This window comes from Anabrus simplex, chromosome 6 (genome assembly GCF_040414725.1).
Source record: "Anabrus simplex isolate iqAnaSimp1 chromosome 6, ASM4041472v1, whole genome shotgun sequence".
NCBI lineage: Eukaryota > Metazoa > Arthropoda > Insecta > Orthoptera > Tettigoniidae > Anabrus > Anabrus simplex.
This window is the reverse complement of record NC_090270.1, coordinates 317,207,516-317,225,774: the sequence shown is the minus strand read 5'-3', so window position 1 is coordinate 317,225,774 and position 18,259 is coordinate 317,207,516. Positions and strand designations below refer to the sequence as shown.

The window sequence follows — 18,259 nt, the reverse complement described above, 5'->3', positions numbered from 1 at the left end:
CAACAAAAAATGCCTTTCCCAAAACACCAAGATACGTCACTATGAAACAGTTCTGAAGCCAGTAGTTCTATATATAGCTGAAACCCTGTCTCTAAATGCCAACAAAGGACTCCTTGAAGAACTGGAGAAAAGAGAACGCAAAACTGTGAGAGGAGTCTTGGGATCAAAGTACAGAAATGGAATCCATCAAAAGAGATCCAACAAGGAAGTCTACAGCAAAACAGAGAAAATTACCGACACAATCAGAAAAAGACGGGCACGATTTTACGGTCATCTGAAAAGAATGGACGGAAGAAAGTTAACTAAAGAAATCTTTCACTTTTATGATTCAAAGCCCAAAACCACAATTCCCTGGTTTAGAAATACCAAAAAAGACCTGCAAATGTTACATATCTCAGCTGAAGACGCCGTTAACAGAGATCTCTTCCGCAAGAAAATATTGACGAACGGGCTAAACCGAGACGAGCAACCGAAGAGAAGACACGGTGCCCCTTGGACAGAGGAGCGTAAGCAGGCCCACTCACAAAGAATGAGGGAAATTTGGGCTTTAAAGAAGGCCAAGTTCAGTGTCAAATGCAACAAGACTTAACGTTGTCCTTGATGGCCCCAGCGAATTATATAATATTATATTTGAAATATAAGCCTAGACATTACTATTCGGTAATTCGACCGGAAGCCCTACATGCAGAATAATGCCCCTAAGTGAATAAGGAAGTTCTGGCAGAGCAACTGGAATCCAAAGAATGGAAGATGATAAGGCAGGTGGAGAATATAGGAGAAGGAACAATCATGAACTATATCTGCATATATGGTGAAAATAACAGACACTATTAGGAAAAGAAAGATTTCTTTCTATGATCACTTAACATGAACGAGGCCAAAAACATTTTCCACTCGAATCTTCGCCTACTTTCTATATAAGAAAATTAAAGGGGTCTGGTTCACTGAGATGGAGAAGGGTTTACAAGAATTGGGGATCTTACATGGTGACATCTTACAACGTGACCCTTTAAAGAAGAAACTTGAAGGTTTAGAGAGTTTTCGAACGAAGCCTAAAATGAAGACAGGAAAGTCGTGGACCGAAGAAAGGAATTAAGTTGACCTAAGAAGGACGCGGGTGCACTGGGCGTGTGTTAAAGCTAAAGACAGAAAAGTTTGAAATAGCGTGGTCCATAGCTGACCGCAACAATAATAATATTGGTTTTACGCCCCACTACTTGTTTTATAGTTTTCGAATACACCGAGGCAACAGAATATTTTTTCTTTTACTTGCCGGCAAATCTGCCGATACTAGGCTCTGGTATTTGAGCACCTCCAAATACCACCGGAGGGAGCTACGATCTGTCGGCAACTTGGAGTCAGAAGGCCAGCGCGCTACCGTCTGAGATACCCAACCCGGCACTTGTAGTTAAAGTCCTAGAACGGTTCTGATGGGACACTTCAGTCCCTTTCGAATTCTTTCCAATGTTCAAACTAAGGGAGTTTTTTAAAATCTAATTTCGAAATTTCGTTCACCATGCCACTTCTGTTTAAATTGTGGTAAATGTGCCAAACTGTTCTGTTATTAATTACACCTAATTAATTTAATTAATTTGGAGGGTGCAATTAGCTCAATGGCTTAGCTGCTGACTTAGAACCATGAAGATTTAGCTTCGAATCTCGGGCGATCCTCAATTGAAATATTCGTTTCAAAAATCACGTGGCAACAGGAAAAGTATCCAGCTTTAAAACACCGATCAAAAACATCCTGGGATCGTAGAGAAAGCTGGCATAAGCCGAAGAATATTTATTTATTTATTTATTTATTTATTTATTTATTTATTTATTTATTGCAAAAGAAAGTACAGAGGCATAAATGCTTGATACACACACACACACACACACACACAAAATATCTTTTAGTATAAAGAAGACACAATAATTTTATATAATTTATTATTATTCCTGTTATAATTATTATCATTATTGTTTAGAATTTGCATTACGTCGCACTCACACATATAGGTCTTACGGCGACGATAAGATAGGAAAGGGTATTGAATGGAATGGCGTATGTCACTGACGGGAGTGACCGTGGACAAGTTCGGCTCGCCAGATGCAGGTCTTTTGATTTGACGCCCGTAGGCGACCTACGAGTCGTGACGAGGATGAAATGATGAGGAGGAAACTCCTGTGCCAGCGGAATTAACCAATTACGGTTGAATTTTCTGACCCTGCTGCGAATCGAACCGGGACCCCTGTGACCAAAGGCCAGCACGCTAAACATTTAGCCATGGAGCCGGACATAGGGAAGGGTTAGGAGCGGGAAGAAACCCGCCATGGCATAAGTTAAGGTACAACTCCAGCATTTGTCTGGCATGAAAATGGAACCACGGAAAACACTATCTCCCGAAAGCAAGATGACACCTACGCGCCTCAAATCACGTGGCCACGTGGTTTTTATGCAGTAAAATTAACTCTATTATCATAAGTAAATTGGCTAAAACTGAAATTAAGGAAAGAAATATAAATATAAAAGGTAATAAGGAAATAAGAGTATAGAATGAGCTTCCAAATCTCCAGCAAGGTGGATGTTTTTCCTTATGATTCACAAACACAAATCTTTCAGGTCTGTGTTGAATGTGTCAAGGCTAGATAATAAATCTAATCTGGTTAACTTGTAAAATGAGAAAAGTGTGATGTACAGTTCTAGTGATAAGGTTGTGAAGTCTGCTGGCGTGAGCTTACACGTGGTACACGAATGGGATGAGTCGCAACAATTCTGAACAATCAAATCTGCCAGTAAGAAATGTTTAAGGTTTACATTGCCCTTACTGATTTTCAGTTGTTTAATATAGGGTTTAAGGTTTTTCTTTTCAATTATACACTCATTTGGGTCGTAATTTACATTCAGAACTTGATATGAAGCAAATTAAGAAATTCACACATGTTCTACCTTTCATAACATTATTTCTAAGGGTCTCATTAAAACTGTCTCTTTGCTACTGGGAACTCAAGCATGAAGACAGATTTTTACCGGCGCCCACATGAATTGATATTTAAACAGTCATTTCATTGACTCTGTCAAAGTCATCCAACTTCAAATTTCGACCTCTCTCTTGTCCTCATATTATTTCGAATTCGGAAATTTTAAATTCCAATTGAAGGCATCAAATGCTGTATCTTTTGACATGTTGAACACTTTCGTATATCTTTCGATTTCGGAGCTGTTATTCTATAATAATAATAATAATAATAATAATAATAATAATAATAATAATAATAATAATAATAATAATAATAATAATAATCCGTGCGCGTAGTAGCGCGCGGCTGTGAGCTTGCATCCGGGAGATAGTAGGTTCGAATCCCACTATCGGCAGCCCTGAAAATGGTTTTCCGTGGTTTCCCATTTTCACACCAGGCAAATGCTGGGGCTGTACCTTAATTAAGGCCACAGCCGCTTCCTTCCCACTCCTAGGCGTTTCCTATCCCATCGTCGCCATAAGACTTATCTGTGTCGGTGCGACGTACAGCCCCTAGCAAAATAATAATAATAATAATAATAATAATAATAATAATAATAATAATAATAATAATAATAATAATAATAATAATAATAATAATGTTATTTGCTTTACGTCCCACTAACTACATTTACGGTTTTCGGAGACGCCGAGGTGCCAGAATTTAGTCCCGCAGTTGTTCTTTTACGTTCCAGTGAATCTACCGAAACGAGGCTGACGTACTTGAGAACCTTCAATTCCACCGGATTGAGCCAGGATGGAACCTGCCAAGTTTGCGTCCGGTATTATTCTCAGACGAACTCATATACTACACAATCTTCACATTTGAATGCCCCGTCTTGTTCATATATTTAACCGAGGCTCACATCCGGCTCCATGGCTAAACGTGTTAGCATGCTGGCCTTTGGCTCCAGCGGCCTCGGGTTCGTTTCCAGGCAGGGTAAGGAATTTTAACAATGATTGGTTAATTCAGCTGGCACGGGGTCTGAGTGTACGTGTCGTCTTCATCATCATTTCAGCCTCATCACAGCGCGCAGGTCACCTACAGGCGTCAATTCAAAAGAGACCTGCATCTGGCAAGCAGACCATGTCGTCGGACATACGCCATTTAACTTCTTTTTACCGAGGCTCACGAGTATCATACTTTCTCCCATGTCTCATATTTTCAGTATCAGTCAAAAGGTACCTCAACTATTCGGATCGAATATTTAGTTACGGAGCAATGAACTTGAGCGTGTGCACTTGATTATGTAGCAGTGAGGTCCAAATGCAAATAGCCTTAGATCTACTAGTACTTCTCTGTTTGCGTTTGGCTATCAGAACCTGTAGCTGAGGGCAATGTCTTCAACAGCCAGTAGTTTCTCCGTGACATGTATCACTGGGACTGTTATCTGCACGAGTGGGAGATGTAGTTAACAATGTGACAAGAACAATTCTCTCGACTTGCCAAGGAAGTCACAAGATTACATCTGCTCACCAGCTGCACAATTACTGTCAAGATAACTCACCCACTGCCCAAATCTCCAAGTAGTTTCTTAGTTGAAGTTAGTGTTTGGTGGTGACTTGAAGATTAGTTCCGCTATTTTGTGTAACATACATTCTACCGTACAAATTTAACTATTTGTATGAAGTAAAGTAATTGTAGCCTCCAAGACAAAGAGCCCCACAAAGTGTTAAATGTTATGGTCATGTAAATTGAATTTCAATTTCCTAGTAGAGTACCGTTCTATTATTATTTACAAATATATCGCAAATGGAAATTATCACGGTGGCAATGATAACTTACAGTCATGTGATAATAAAGTATGTAAAGTTAAAATAATTACACAAAAACAACACCAACAACAACAACAATAACAGCGGCACAGCAAGTAATTCCATGGAAGGAAACGATTACAAGAGATACTACTAGTTTAACATTCTAAATCCAGCATCATCACATACAAATTCACACACACGTTAAGTATTTTTACTGCTGTGAATTACATTAAAATAGTATATAAACAAACCGTTTTAGGAGGAATAATAACTCTTCTGGGAGCCAGTAGTCTGGAAAAATCAAGGTAAGAAAGAAACATGTCGCAACAACCCCGAAGAGACTTGGCGTGCCTAGTGACCACTGCTCAGCCCGAACGCCTGCAGATTATGAGGTGCCGTGTAGTCAGCACGACGAATCCACTTGGCCGTTGTTCTTGGCTTATTAGACTGGGGCCGCTATCTCACCGTCAGATAGTTCCTCAATTGTAAACATGTAGGCTGACTGGACCTCGAACCAGCTCTCAAATCACGGTAAAAGTCACTGACCTTTCGGGGAATCAAACCCCGCTAAGTATCAGGCACCCTACCCCTACACCATTGGGCCGGCAATCCAAGTACAACATGTCCAATGTGCGTGAAATTAAAGGTGTTTGCCGCGCTGAGTGGCTCAGACGGTTGAGGCGCTGGCCTTCTGACCCCAACTTGGCAGGTTCGATCCTGGCTCAGCCCGGTAGTATTTCAAGGTGCTCAAATACGTCAGCCTCATGTCGGTAGAATTACTGGCAAGTAAAAAAAACACCCATGTGACTAAAATTCCGGCAGCTCGGTGTCTCCGAAAACCGTAAACGTAGTTAGTGGGACGTAAAGCCAATGACATTATTATTAAAGCTGTTTGTGTGGTACGCCTATGGACAACCATACACAAATTATTTATTTTTATTTTAGTTTTTATTCTGCAACCTGAGGAGGTAGGGCGGGCCTGCTAGATGGGACGCCATCTCTCAGACCAAGGAGATTTGTATCGGAGATGTGATTTGCAGAGATGGTTGGGTAGATGTGGCCGTGGGGAACCAGTCCCTCCACCTCGCGAATTCAGAGCTCCAAGAACAGTAAAACTAGCCTCTGCTACTGTTATAATGATCGTAATATTGGAAGATGCGTTCTGACAATTCTTAGAGGGAGGTCCGTTTACTGCCTGCCTGGGTGGAGAGAAGGGGGTAGGGGTATGGTTGCCATGGGTACGAGGTTGGACCCACTGCGGTTGCCATGGGGATGAGTCTGATGGCCGGCTCGTGTTGCTCTGTCTTCTGGGTTACGTACAATAGAACACAGCGGTCTGAACAAACGAAAAAGTCAGCCCGAAGCGAAGAGGAGGAGAAAGTCATGCAGGATTGTGGTAACACATTGCAATGGCACGTGCAATGATCCGGGGAAGGTGCGGGAGGTTGGAGAAGGATGCCACTACTATTACTAATGCATAGGCGTAAAGCCACAGTAAAGTCAGCGGCCACTGCTTCTCTGCTCGGTTGGCCGGTCGGAGTGCAGAGCTGTCGGACCACGGACCAGCCGTGGTCACTTGCAGACCGAAGCCCACTCTTCAATCGCGCACTGTTGGTACCGGTGCGCTACTGCACTCCTTAGACAATGTAGTAAGGATTTTGTTGGTAAATTGTATTTGGTTGTGGATGACGGTGTGATGCATTAAGTCGAGTTAGTTGGTGTTTGTGGTGGTGATATTTGAGGATCCAACGAGCCTCGAGTCCCGTTCGTCGAAAAAAATTCACCAAAGGCTATGAAATTGTAGTAATACTACAAAACCAATGGCAGCACCAAAATGAGTCGTACTATAGCGCATTCCACTTTAAGAAAACAGAATTGCTCTTCAGCACCCCCACGGTGTGAACACACCCCTCTGCGACACCCATAATTCCTATTTAATAGGGGATATACTGTACTTTGTAATGCATTATGAAATCAGAATAAAAGAATGGGGCATTTTTGCCCGTAGGTTATTAAAGTAGCTACATAACATTTTCTTTCTCATAAATATATTCGTAGGGAGGAAGCACAATGGCAGGAACAGCCATCGCCTCGTTGCCTTCCTTCATTTTCCTTCTTCTGTGTTGCTCTGCTACAAGCATCGTGTAGACCAGGGCCTCTCATACGCCCAAAATCTCACGCGTGCAAATCGAGGCGCAAGAGCTCCGTGCACTGTGCATCGGTCCCGCTCGGCTCGTCACGGACCAACGCTTCGTCTGTGGGCTACTCGGCTAAGCTCGGCTCGGATCTGGAGTGCTACGGAGCAAGCGAGGAAGACGGAGACAGTGGGAGGGAGTGAGACAGGCGTGGGGAAAGAGAGAGACAGCGCTATTGCTCCAAATCCAGGAGTGGGGGTCTGCACTTTGGTCAACCAAGCGAAGTCGTCTTTTGCACCGTGCACAGTGCATGCACCAGGCGCATGCACCCTGAGAGGCCCTGGTGTAGACCATCACTCTGTGAACCGCCGGCAGCTCATTTCTGTGAAGTCATCTGCAGTATTTATTTATTGCGTGTGTGTTTTTAGGCCTTAAATCAGTGCATACTTGTTTTGTGTGGAGTAAGGGTTGGTTGTATATTGCATAGCATTTGTGTGTTCTATTATTTTCATACTGCACAGAAGTTGTTACTGAAGATTTTGGTGTTGTGGTGTGCAGCGATATGCCATGGCATAATTTGTACTGAAAATAAAATTTACCGAGTGTTTTATTTGTGATTGATATTGTTATTTAGCCCATTTTAATTTTACCACGGTTTTTGCGAGCGATACGACAGCTCAGTAGTACCCCGCGTTGCCTGGGGAAATTTATTAAATGCAATTAAATGCATCCCTCACCCCTCGAGCCATAAACATATTACTTTTCTATTTTCTCCCCCAACTTGCCTTACATTCCAATGCTGAGGTTCTTCATGTGCCGCAGTTTACCTCTGATTCTGTACAAACCAAAAATAGCCTCCGTGAAACATCCGTTCCCTTTAGTTCATAAAAATAATTTGCATCTTAGTTTCTTCCGCTTTTTATCTTGAACTCAAATACTGAATTTCACAAATTTATGTGCCGCCGTTTTCCCATGATGATGTTGAGCAGTGCTGTTCGATATGGCAACCGTATTGTCATAAGAGAAATACTATTTTCTTAACATGCAATGAACTCTAGGCAAGATGGGGAGTGAGGTAGTTTGCCATTGTTTTCCTCGCTGGGCCAGAGAGTGCTATTGTACACACAAAATATCACAAGTGGAGTGATACGCACGTACTAACGTTGTGTCAGAAATTTGAGAAACTTTAGAATTATTAATGGCTACAATGACTCATTGAGCGCTGTCGCCTTCTGCTGTTGTCTGAGTTCACGCATACACTCTGCTTAGGAATTGGTGGGTTATTAAATGTTAAACATTAATTTATTGAAACCACCTATTCAATACTGGGTGAGTCTTTATGACTATAACAATGTCATTACATTAAGTTTGAGTATGGTACATGTTTCGCCTGGCATTGCAGGTATCGTCAGCCATTCATTCTATCTCCAAGTCAGAGCTCTGAGTGGATGCTATTTTAGGATTAATCATAGTCAATATTATTTATATAATAGTGCAAAGGAGTGATCAAGCCGTCTATGTTTTAAAGTTCTAATGTGACATTCTACTCTTGTTCACATTTAATGGAAATATATTGACTGTTAACTTTCATAATGTCAGTAATGAGAACGGCTTGATGCAATTGGGATTAATCATCTGCACAATCTGTACAATGTACAATTTGGTGTTGATTAGTTAATTGGTTGCAAACTTGAAAATGAAAATCCACAACCTGTTTCCAGTCATTCCACCGGGTAAGGAATGGAATGAATGAAGCCCCCATCTTGTGGCGAGGATAGGAATTGTGCCGGCTGCCGAAGCCTGTCGCACTCCTCTGGGGCAATGATTAATGACTGACACATGAAATGAAATGGTATTGGAGAGTGTTGCTGGAATGAAATATGACAGGGAAAACTGGAGTACCCGGAGAAAAACCTGTCCCGCCTCTGCTTTGTCCAACACAAGTCTCACATGGAGTGACCGGGATTTGAAGCACGGAACCCAGCGGTGAGAGGGTGGCACGATGCCGCCTGAGTCACGGAGGCCCTTGGTTGTAAAGTTATTGACAAGTAATTTTTATATGTTGCATGAAATATGTTCTTTGAGGCACAGTTTTCATTCTTTTGGTTATAAGTTGGCAGGGTTGTCAAAACTACTCATATATTTAAGAACAACTCCGGGTGAATGCAGTCGAGAGACTTTGGATATTTTTTCAGTTATTTTTAATTCAATAGGCAAACATAAGTCTCGTGTTATTTCAGGAGTAAAAATAGGAAGGGAATATTCTACTGATGATAAAGTGCAGAACTACTTTTAATTCCTGCACATATTCAAATATTCCCTGAAAATTTCAGGTAAATCTGGTAAGAACTCTGTCGCAAGAAGCATTTTATGTATGGCAAAGAGATGTCAACGTCTCAAGGTAAAAGAAAACAATTCAAAATTTTAAAAACCATGCTTGCTTTAAAACTTCGCAGCATTGCAAATTACTCCCTCAGATGTTTTTCTCCTCTTACGCACAGCCAATTATATTCCAGGGGCGTGGACTTGCTCTATACACGCCGAACCGCTGCCCTTTAAACTCGGCAACCAGTGCTTTAAAATGGCGTTAGGGAAAATCTGTTAACGGCATTTGGAAGACTAAGAATTGGGGAAATTTTAAGGTTCAAATTGAATATTCGATCTTTTGTAAAAAAAAAAATTGCAACAATTCAATCACGATTCCCGTTGCTATACATTACGCCATGCCCAGCTGAGGAGAATCGCTGAACTTACTTAGATGATATATTTTTTATCCTTCCTTCCCATGTTAATGACAGATATAGGCTACGTATCAGAGCATTACGGTCAGGATACTTCTCGCTTACTTGGTCCTTCGTCTGTTCTGACCATCGTGCACTACTGGTTAATATCATCATTAAGTGTTCAATTTCTTCTGACATCATCTGTCTTTGTGTTATCCATCCACTGTGTTCCCTGATGCCTTATTAGAGCGCGTATTCCATGAGGTTAGCTCTTTATCTGCCACTAGAGTGATCGTATTTCATTCAAGACCGTGTAAGCTCGCGAGGGTGTGAGATAGTGCCAGATGCCAGTTGCATTATTCTCGGGTGGAGAGTCTTATCGTACACTCTGAGAGCAATTAGAGGAGCAGAACGGAACCGCTACTCACGTACAACTAATTAAACAAGGCCGGGCCCCCTATCTGCTTGTTCACTAGGTGAGGGAAAGAGTAGGAATTGCAGCCTTGCTAACCACACACACGAGCATCTTGAAAGAACGTAGCAAACCAAGAACAATACGGTTTATTAATTTTAATTGTCGTATGGCAATCCACAGTACTGACGTAATGAAACAAAACATTTTTACTAGTGAATGCAAGTTTATTAACTGCGAAAAACTATTATATGGCAAAGCATTGCAATATGTCTGCCTCTGTGGTGTAGTGGTTAGTGGGATTATCTGCCACCCCATCGAGGCCCGGGTTCAACTCCCGGCTCTGCCACGAAATTTAAAAAGTGGTACGAGGGCTGCAACGGGGTCCACTCAATCTCTGAAGGTGAACTGAGCAGAGGGATATTTGAATTCCACCTCAGCCATCATCGAAGTGGTTTTCCGTAGTTTCCCACTTCTCCTCCAGGAAAATATTCAGATGGTACCTAACTTAAGGCCATGACCCCTCTTTATTGTCTATCCCTTCCAAACTTCCCATCCTGCCACAAGGCCCCTGTTTAGCGCAGAAGGTGACGCCACATGGGCGAGGTACTGGTCTTCCTTCTCAGTTTCATCCCACGACCCAAACTCTTACGCTCCAGGATACTGCACTTGAGGCGTTAGAGGTGGGATCCCTCGCTGAGTCCTCGGGAGAAACCAATCCTAGAGGGTAAACAGGTTAAGAAAGAAAGAAAGAAAGAAAGAAAGAAAGAAAGAAAGAAAGAAGAGGGATAGAATATAACTAAAAGAATTACAGTACAAAATAATAGAGACAGTAAAAAGAACACTCGAAACATAACTACCAGATGATTTGATATATATATTTTGCTTTACGTCGCACCGACACAGAAAGGTTTTATGGCTGCGACAGGATAGGACAAGCCTAAGAGTGGGAAGGAAGCGGCCGTGGCCTTCATTAAGGTAGAGCCCCAACATTTCCCTGGTGTGAAAATGGGAAACCATGGAAAACCATCTTGAAGGCTGACGACAGTGGGATTCGAATCCACTATCTCCCGGTTTCAAGCTCACAGACGCGCACCTCTAACCGCACGACCAACTCGCTCGGTCTTAATTGTTCTATTGGGTGAAATTATTATATTTCCATTTAAGAAACAGAGTCGCTACCTGTTTCTCGGTAATTACGTACGTGATCGAGAGAAATAGGACAGTACTTTTATGAGTCCCTTTATATAATTTATGAATTTGAAAACAGAATTTCTATATCTTTAACTAATCAGAATATATTTGAGGAGGAGAATATTGATGAATCACACTGAATAATTAAATGATGATATATGATCAACTCTGAATACTGGCTAAGGTTTCCAGCCTATTACATTGTTATAACATGACCTTTAAGCTATCAAGACCTCGTCAGATTACATGTATCCATTGAACATGAACTTAGGTCAAGGGTAGGTCACCAATTATTGCAACGGAATTGCTAGAACCGGGGGAAACATTGGCAATGGGTGGTATAGAGACATTGAGACATTCCATTGCCAACATAACCAATTATATCTACAGGGTGACCCAAAAATCCGTTAACATTTGACCAGGCAATGCTTCACGGAATACTGGAGGTAGAGAGGTAATAATTGACACACATGATTGGTATGACACAGGGTTTCATTGGCACCAAATAAAGTGCACAAAATGACCAACAGATGGCGCTGGACAGCAACACCTCAGATAGAAATAGCAATACATGCTTGACATGGCATGGGGTTTTAGTGACACCAACCACGAGTTCACAAACAGGCCAACGGATGGTGCTGGACAGCAACACGTCAGTGATGCCACATGAGACCCGTGTGCGGTAGACTATAAAAAGAGCTGTCGTGAGGAAGAGCGTCAGGTACGCCTGTAATCGCGGCATGTCTCGCTTGGCCTCTCCCCTCCACCCCAGACCTCAATCCGTGTGATTATTGGTTGTGGGGTTATCTAAGGGCGCAAGTCTACCGCGATCGTCCGACATCTTTAGGGATGCTAAATACAACATCCGACGGCAATGGGGTCAGCAGTTGCAAAGTGGGCTTTGGCTGATGCGATGGCTCTGCACTCCGACCGACGAAATGAGCAGTGGAGGAGTGGCTCTGCCGAGGCACTACGCCTCTGCTTCCTTTTGGTAGACGGAAAGGTGTTGGTCCCCACCGTCGGCTGCACTGAGAATGGTTTTCCGTGGTTTTTCATTTTCCGGCACTAAGGAGAATGCCGCCACAGTTCCTGTTATAAGCCACGGCCGCCAACCCTCTAACCTTCCCCGCACATCCCCTTCAGGGGAGGAATAAGAACATTTCAGTTCTGTTCACAACGTTGTCCCTCGACTGCAGGTAATGTTGATAAATGACGGTCGACATGTTGAGCATGTTTTATAAAGAACATCAACTTTGCTAAACCTCGATTGTTATGCTAATTATTGCTTGTGTATCGTATGGAGCGCCATCTGTTGGTCATTTTGTGCCCTTTATTTTTGTGTTAATAAAACCGCATGTCATAACAGTCATGTGTGTCAATTGTTACCTCTCTACTCCAATATTCCGCGAAGTATTGCCTCGTCAAATTTTAACAGACTTTCGAGTCACCCTGTAAATCGGCACAATTCGGTGCATTCTACTATAAACAATAATTGTTGTGTACCTGCGAATCAAAGTGAAAACATATTTACTTCATTGCTTAATCACCATATTCGTTGTATTCAAATTAACTTTTAACGTAAGATGTACTAAACTTTCAAACGTAATTTAGGCTTATTCAAATTTCACATAGATTATTTTATTAAATCTCTGAAACACTTCTCTTAAAAGAAGTGGAATAATATTATGAGAACCCGCGAACGGATTTAAACTTTCACTACATCTTTTTGTTACCTCGCATTGTAATTGAAATAGGAGCAGACACTCTTTCTCTCGCAATTTTTCCCTTACAACTCAGTAGAGTAGAAAACGAGATTCTCTTTAATCAAGAAATCGATTCATTCCGTAAACTTCCCATTCTTCAGCTGTAGAACAGTCTGTTTCCGTATTGAAAAGTAAGAAATGTGTTCTTTCGACCCGGTCTCGAAGACTTAGTTCAGAGTCTTTACATGGTAAGAGAACCTAAGGACTTCGGCGGAAAAAGTTCTCCCAAATCAACAATTTGATGCGTCAAAAGGGCAGAACGAGGTACAACTCAAGATGTTTCGATGGGTTTCATCATATGAACGATTCTCGGTTTCCACCTCCTTCCGATACATTATTGCAGCTTGAACATGGGGTAGAATTGTAGTGGCTTATGGGCTCTGGTGAAGTTTCTTCGAGTTGACCTGCGCGTCTGTCAAGTTAGAGCCTTACCTAGGGTGAAATCTAACGTCAAATACTGCACTGTCATCCAGTACCCGAATTGGAGAAATTTGTTACGGAGATATCCGTGGTAGTTAGAGGTGAAAGAAGGTGCGGGCTGGAATAGGTCTCAACTACAAAATTAAAGTTAATTTAAAATTTAAAACTTTAACAGAGGTTATATTTTCTTTTCAAAATCAACAAATAACAGAGTATAACAGGTACCAAGTAGCAGATCAACAAATTAACAAATTACAGGTCGTTACAAGGTTTGGGCTTCGAGCCCCAAGTTTAATTTCTGAGCTCTCAGCTCACAACCACAATTGCTAAAGGGCAGAAAACCCTTAAGTACAAGGAGCACTTGCTCCTAATTACAATGTTAAGGAAAAAAGCAGACCCGCTCTCAATTTTACAAGCCTATCAAAGGCTACAACAAACTTCACTTCTATCTGCCCTTAAGGCACACAAGGAAAACAGGGGTAATTAATACCCAACCTACAGGGCCTTCGCATGAAGAAAACAAAACATCAGGTTAAGTTACTGGCCCAAAGTACAGAAGGGATTGGAGGCGTGAACTTGCACTCCTAAATACACTTTTAAAACCTAAGTGGCTCTAGGCCGAAATGGAAACTATATTCTGAACTCCAATGTCAGCGACGCTGATTATGGTTTTCCATGGTTTTCTTCTTTCACACAAGGCGAGTACTGTGGTTAAAGCTGAATTAAAACCACGGCCGTTTCCTTCCCATTGTTAGCCCTTTGCTATCTCATCTTTGTCATAAGACCTGCTTGTGTCAGCGCGACATAAAACAAAGAACAACAGAAATGAACCACATTCTGATATTTTTTTTTTAAGTTGCTTTACATGGCACCGACACAGATAGATCTTGTGGCAACGACGGGAGAGAAAAGGGCTAGGAATGGGAAGGAAGCGGCCGTGGCCTTAATTAAGATACAGCTCTAGCATTTGCCTGGTGTGAAAATGGGAAACCACGGAAAACCATCTCTAGGGCTGCCGAGAGCGGCATACAAACCCACTTCCTCCGGAATGCAAGCTCACTGCTGCATGCCTCTAACACCACGGCCGACTTGCTGAAAGAATACCTCTTAAAAAATATCCGATCCAATATATTTTTCCTCAGAACTGTATAGCAAGCAGTATAGTCTCAGATAGTCCTGTATGTTACGTTGTACTAGACAGGGCGGTCGGAAACAACGTGAATCGGGTGTATCAGCGTTAGAGGTTTGTTATACTGTTAAATCATTTGAAAAAGAATAATTAGATATCTCGCGCCATTTTCATTTCATCAGCTGCTGAAGTCAGCCAATCAAATCGCTTCGGAGGCGAACTCAAATAGGCTTTGCGAGGCGGGTCGCTAAATCTTCACGTAGCTTAAGACCGGCTTGAGAGATAAGCCGGGAAATCAGCATCAAACACAAACACAACGTGGGTTTCAACCGCTGCCACCTTAGCGTACATCAGGGCCTGTCAAACACCCAAAATCTCACGCGTGCTAACCGAGGGCGGAGGTTATGTGCACCGTGCATCGGCCCGACTCGGCTCGGATCGGACCAGCGTTTTGTCTCGGGGTGGCTCGGTTAAGCTCGGAGCGCAGCAGAGAAAGTGAGGAAGGGGGAAGACAGGCGGATCGAGCGGGACAGGCGTAAGTAAAGAGAGATACAGACCTATTGCTTAAAATCGAGTCGTCCTGGTCATCCTAGCGAAGTCGTCTTTTGCACCTTGCATCCCGCAATGCACCGCTGCATGAACCCTAAGAGGCCCTGGCGAACATGCTATGGCACGATCCTGTCAGCTCGGAGGTCCGTGTTCACATCCCTCCCCTGGCGAAGTTCTCTCTTTCGACTGGTTCTCTCAAGCCGGTCTCGAGGCACGTGCAGATTTAGTAACTTGTTCTAGCAAAGCCCATTTGAATTCTTCCGAGGAGCGATCTGATCGGCTAAGTTCAGCAGCTGAAGAAATGACAACGGCGTGAAATATCGAATTATTTTTTCAAATTATTTATCAGTCTGACCAACACTCTAACACTCATATACCCGGTTTACGTTGTTTCCGTTCACCCTGTATGTTATGTATCTATGTTCAGTCCGTCAGCGATGCCGATGGTGGGATCCTCAACAGCTCTGCCATCATCTGTCATAGATGGCTTAGGCATCACTGAAGAGGCGTACTAGGGAAATGAGTGAGATAGTTTCCCGTTTTTTTCCTCACACACTGTATGTTACAGTGCTGTAATTAAGCAATATATTAAAATTTAGAGAATGCACAATATTCTGAAGTATTTTCCAAAATACGACTGGGAAATTAAAGCCTCAAACGAATTTTTTTATAGTTACATCTATAACAATCCCACGCCGCCCAAAGGAAACATCCGGACACATTGCTTCTTGGCTGAGTTGCCACCGGCGTGTCCTTCATTTCTGAGGTCCCGGGTTCCATTAAAGGCCAGATCAGGAATTTTAGGTGCTTCTGGCTAATTCCTCTGACTCAGTGGCAGGCTGTTTTGTGCTTTTCCTAACGCATAGCTCTCCGTGTACACACAATACACCTCGCTGCCAACCACCGTGGAAACACGCAGTTATGGATACATCCATCCAGGGGAACTTGTAGTCAGAAAGACCATCGGGCAGTAAAACAGGGCCACCGACTGCGACTCGACCAGAGTGTGGGAAAAGTGATAGGAGAAGAACAAAGTGTATTAATATTATTGCATACAGTCAGGGTAGAACCCACCAACTTGGTAGCCTAAAATCTTGTAAATCACGAAACATGAACTCAGTAATATTTAAACACTCTGATACGTATTACTGAGGGCTGATGACAGTGATCACCCATGACTGATATCTGTGAACGTCAACTGTCACCAGGAATGGAAAGCGACCAACATTGGCTTTTCACTGGTCTAGTAATGTATTATCTGCTGTGTTGTTTGGTTCATCTGTCCATAGACTGGTTTGATGCAGCACTCCATGTCACCCTATCCAGTGACAACCCCATTCATTTCTACGTAACTACTACATCGTACATCTACTCTAATCTACTTGTCAGACTCATACCTTGGCATACCCATGCCCTTCTTACCGCCTACACTTCCATCAAACACTAACTGTACAAGTCCTGGGTGTCTTAAGACGTGTCCTATCATTCGATCTCTTCTTCTCGTCAAATTTCGCCAAATCGTTCTACATCATCATCATCATCATCTGTTTACCCTACATATTCGGTTTTTCCTTCGGACTTAGCGAGGGATCCCACCTCTACCGCCTCAAGGGCAGTGTCCTGGAGCTTCAGACCCTTGGTCGGGGTATACAACTGGGGAGTATGACCAGTACCTCGCCCAGGCGGCCTCACTTGCTATGCTGAACAGGGCCCTTGTGGAGGGATGGGAAGATTGGATGGGACAGGCAAGGAAGAGGGAAGGAAGCGGCCGTGGCCTTAAGTTAGGTACCATCCCGGCATTCGCCTGGAGGATAAGTGGGAAACCACGGAAAACCACTTCCAGGATGGCTGAGGTGGGAATCGAACCCACCTCTACTCAGTTGACCTCCCGAGGCTGAGTGGACCCCGTTCCAGCCCTCGTACCACTTTTCAAATTTCGTGGCAGAGCCGGGAATCGAACCCGGGCCTCCGGGGGTGGCAGCTAATCACGCTAACCACTACACCACGGAGGCGGACCAAATCGTTCTCCTCTCACCAATTTTGTTGAGCATGTCTTCATTCCAGATTCGATCTACCCATATCGCCTTCAGCATTCTTATATAACACCACATTTTTCAAGTTCAGTTTTCTTTCTTTCTTTCTTTCTTTCTTTCTTTCTTTCTTTCTTTCTTTCTTTTTCCTGAGCTAGTTATTGTCCGTGCTTCACTTCCATACATTGCCACGCTCCAAACTAAATTATTCAAAAACGTCTTTCTAATTTCTGTATCGGTGTTCGAAGTGAGCACATTTCTTTTCTAACCAAAGGCCTTTCTCGCTTGAGATAGTCTGAATTTTATGTCTTCCTTACTTCTGCCATTCTACTACTTTCTTTAAGGCTTCACTTCATAATCTCATACCGAGCTCGATAGCTGCAGTCGCTTAAGTGCGGCCAGTATCCAGTAATCGGGAAATAGTGGGTTCGAGCCCCACTGTCGGCAGCCCTGAAGATGGTTTTCTGTGGTTTCCTATTTTCAAACCAGGCAAATGCTGGGCTGTACCTTAATTAAGGCCACGGCCGCTTCCTTCCAATTCCTAGGCCTTTCCTATCCCATTGTCGCCATAAGACCTATCTGTGTCGGTGCGACGTAAAGCAAAATAACATAATCTCATATTTCCTGCATCACCAGATTTCATTCCACTGCGCTCCATTACTTTTCTACCAGACTGTAGCAATTTCTCCAGATCTTCTGCACACTAAGATAGAATAACTATACCGGTATCATCGGCAAATCTCAGAGTTATGACTTCCTATCTCAGAACTGATTTCTTTTCCAAATTCCTCTTCGATTTCCTTTTTCGCCTGTTCTAAGTAAACACTGCTTTATTGCCTCACTGATTTCTGGATTGCTGCTTCTTTCTTTCATAGCCTTCTATTCTTATCACTGTAGACTGATGTTTGTACACATTGTATGTAATTTTCCTTTTTCGGTGTCTGATCTCGATTACCTTCAGAATTTCAAATAGCGTCCGGATCCATGGCTAAATGGTCAGCATGTTGGCCTTTGGTCACAGGGGTCCTATATTCGATTCCCGACAGGATCCGGAATTTTAACCATTATTGGGTAACTCCCCTGGCACGGGGCTGGGTGTATGTGTCGTCCTCATCCTCATCACGACGCGCAGGTTGCCTAT

General features: G+C 42.9%; 1 long non-coding RNA gene across 1 annotated transcript in view; it reads right to left on the bottom strand.

The window, feature by feature from the left end:
* LOC137501234 (uncharacterized) overlaps positions 1–18,259 on the bottom strand; it is a 399,562-nt gene that overhangs the window by 159,311 nt on the left and 221,992 nt on the right. The gene's annotated exons all lie outside the window — the stretch shown is intronic.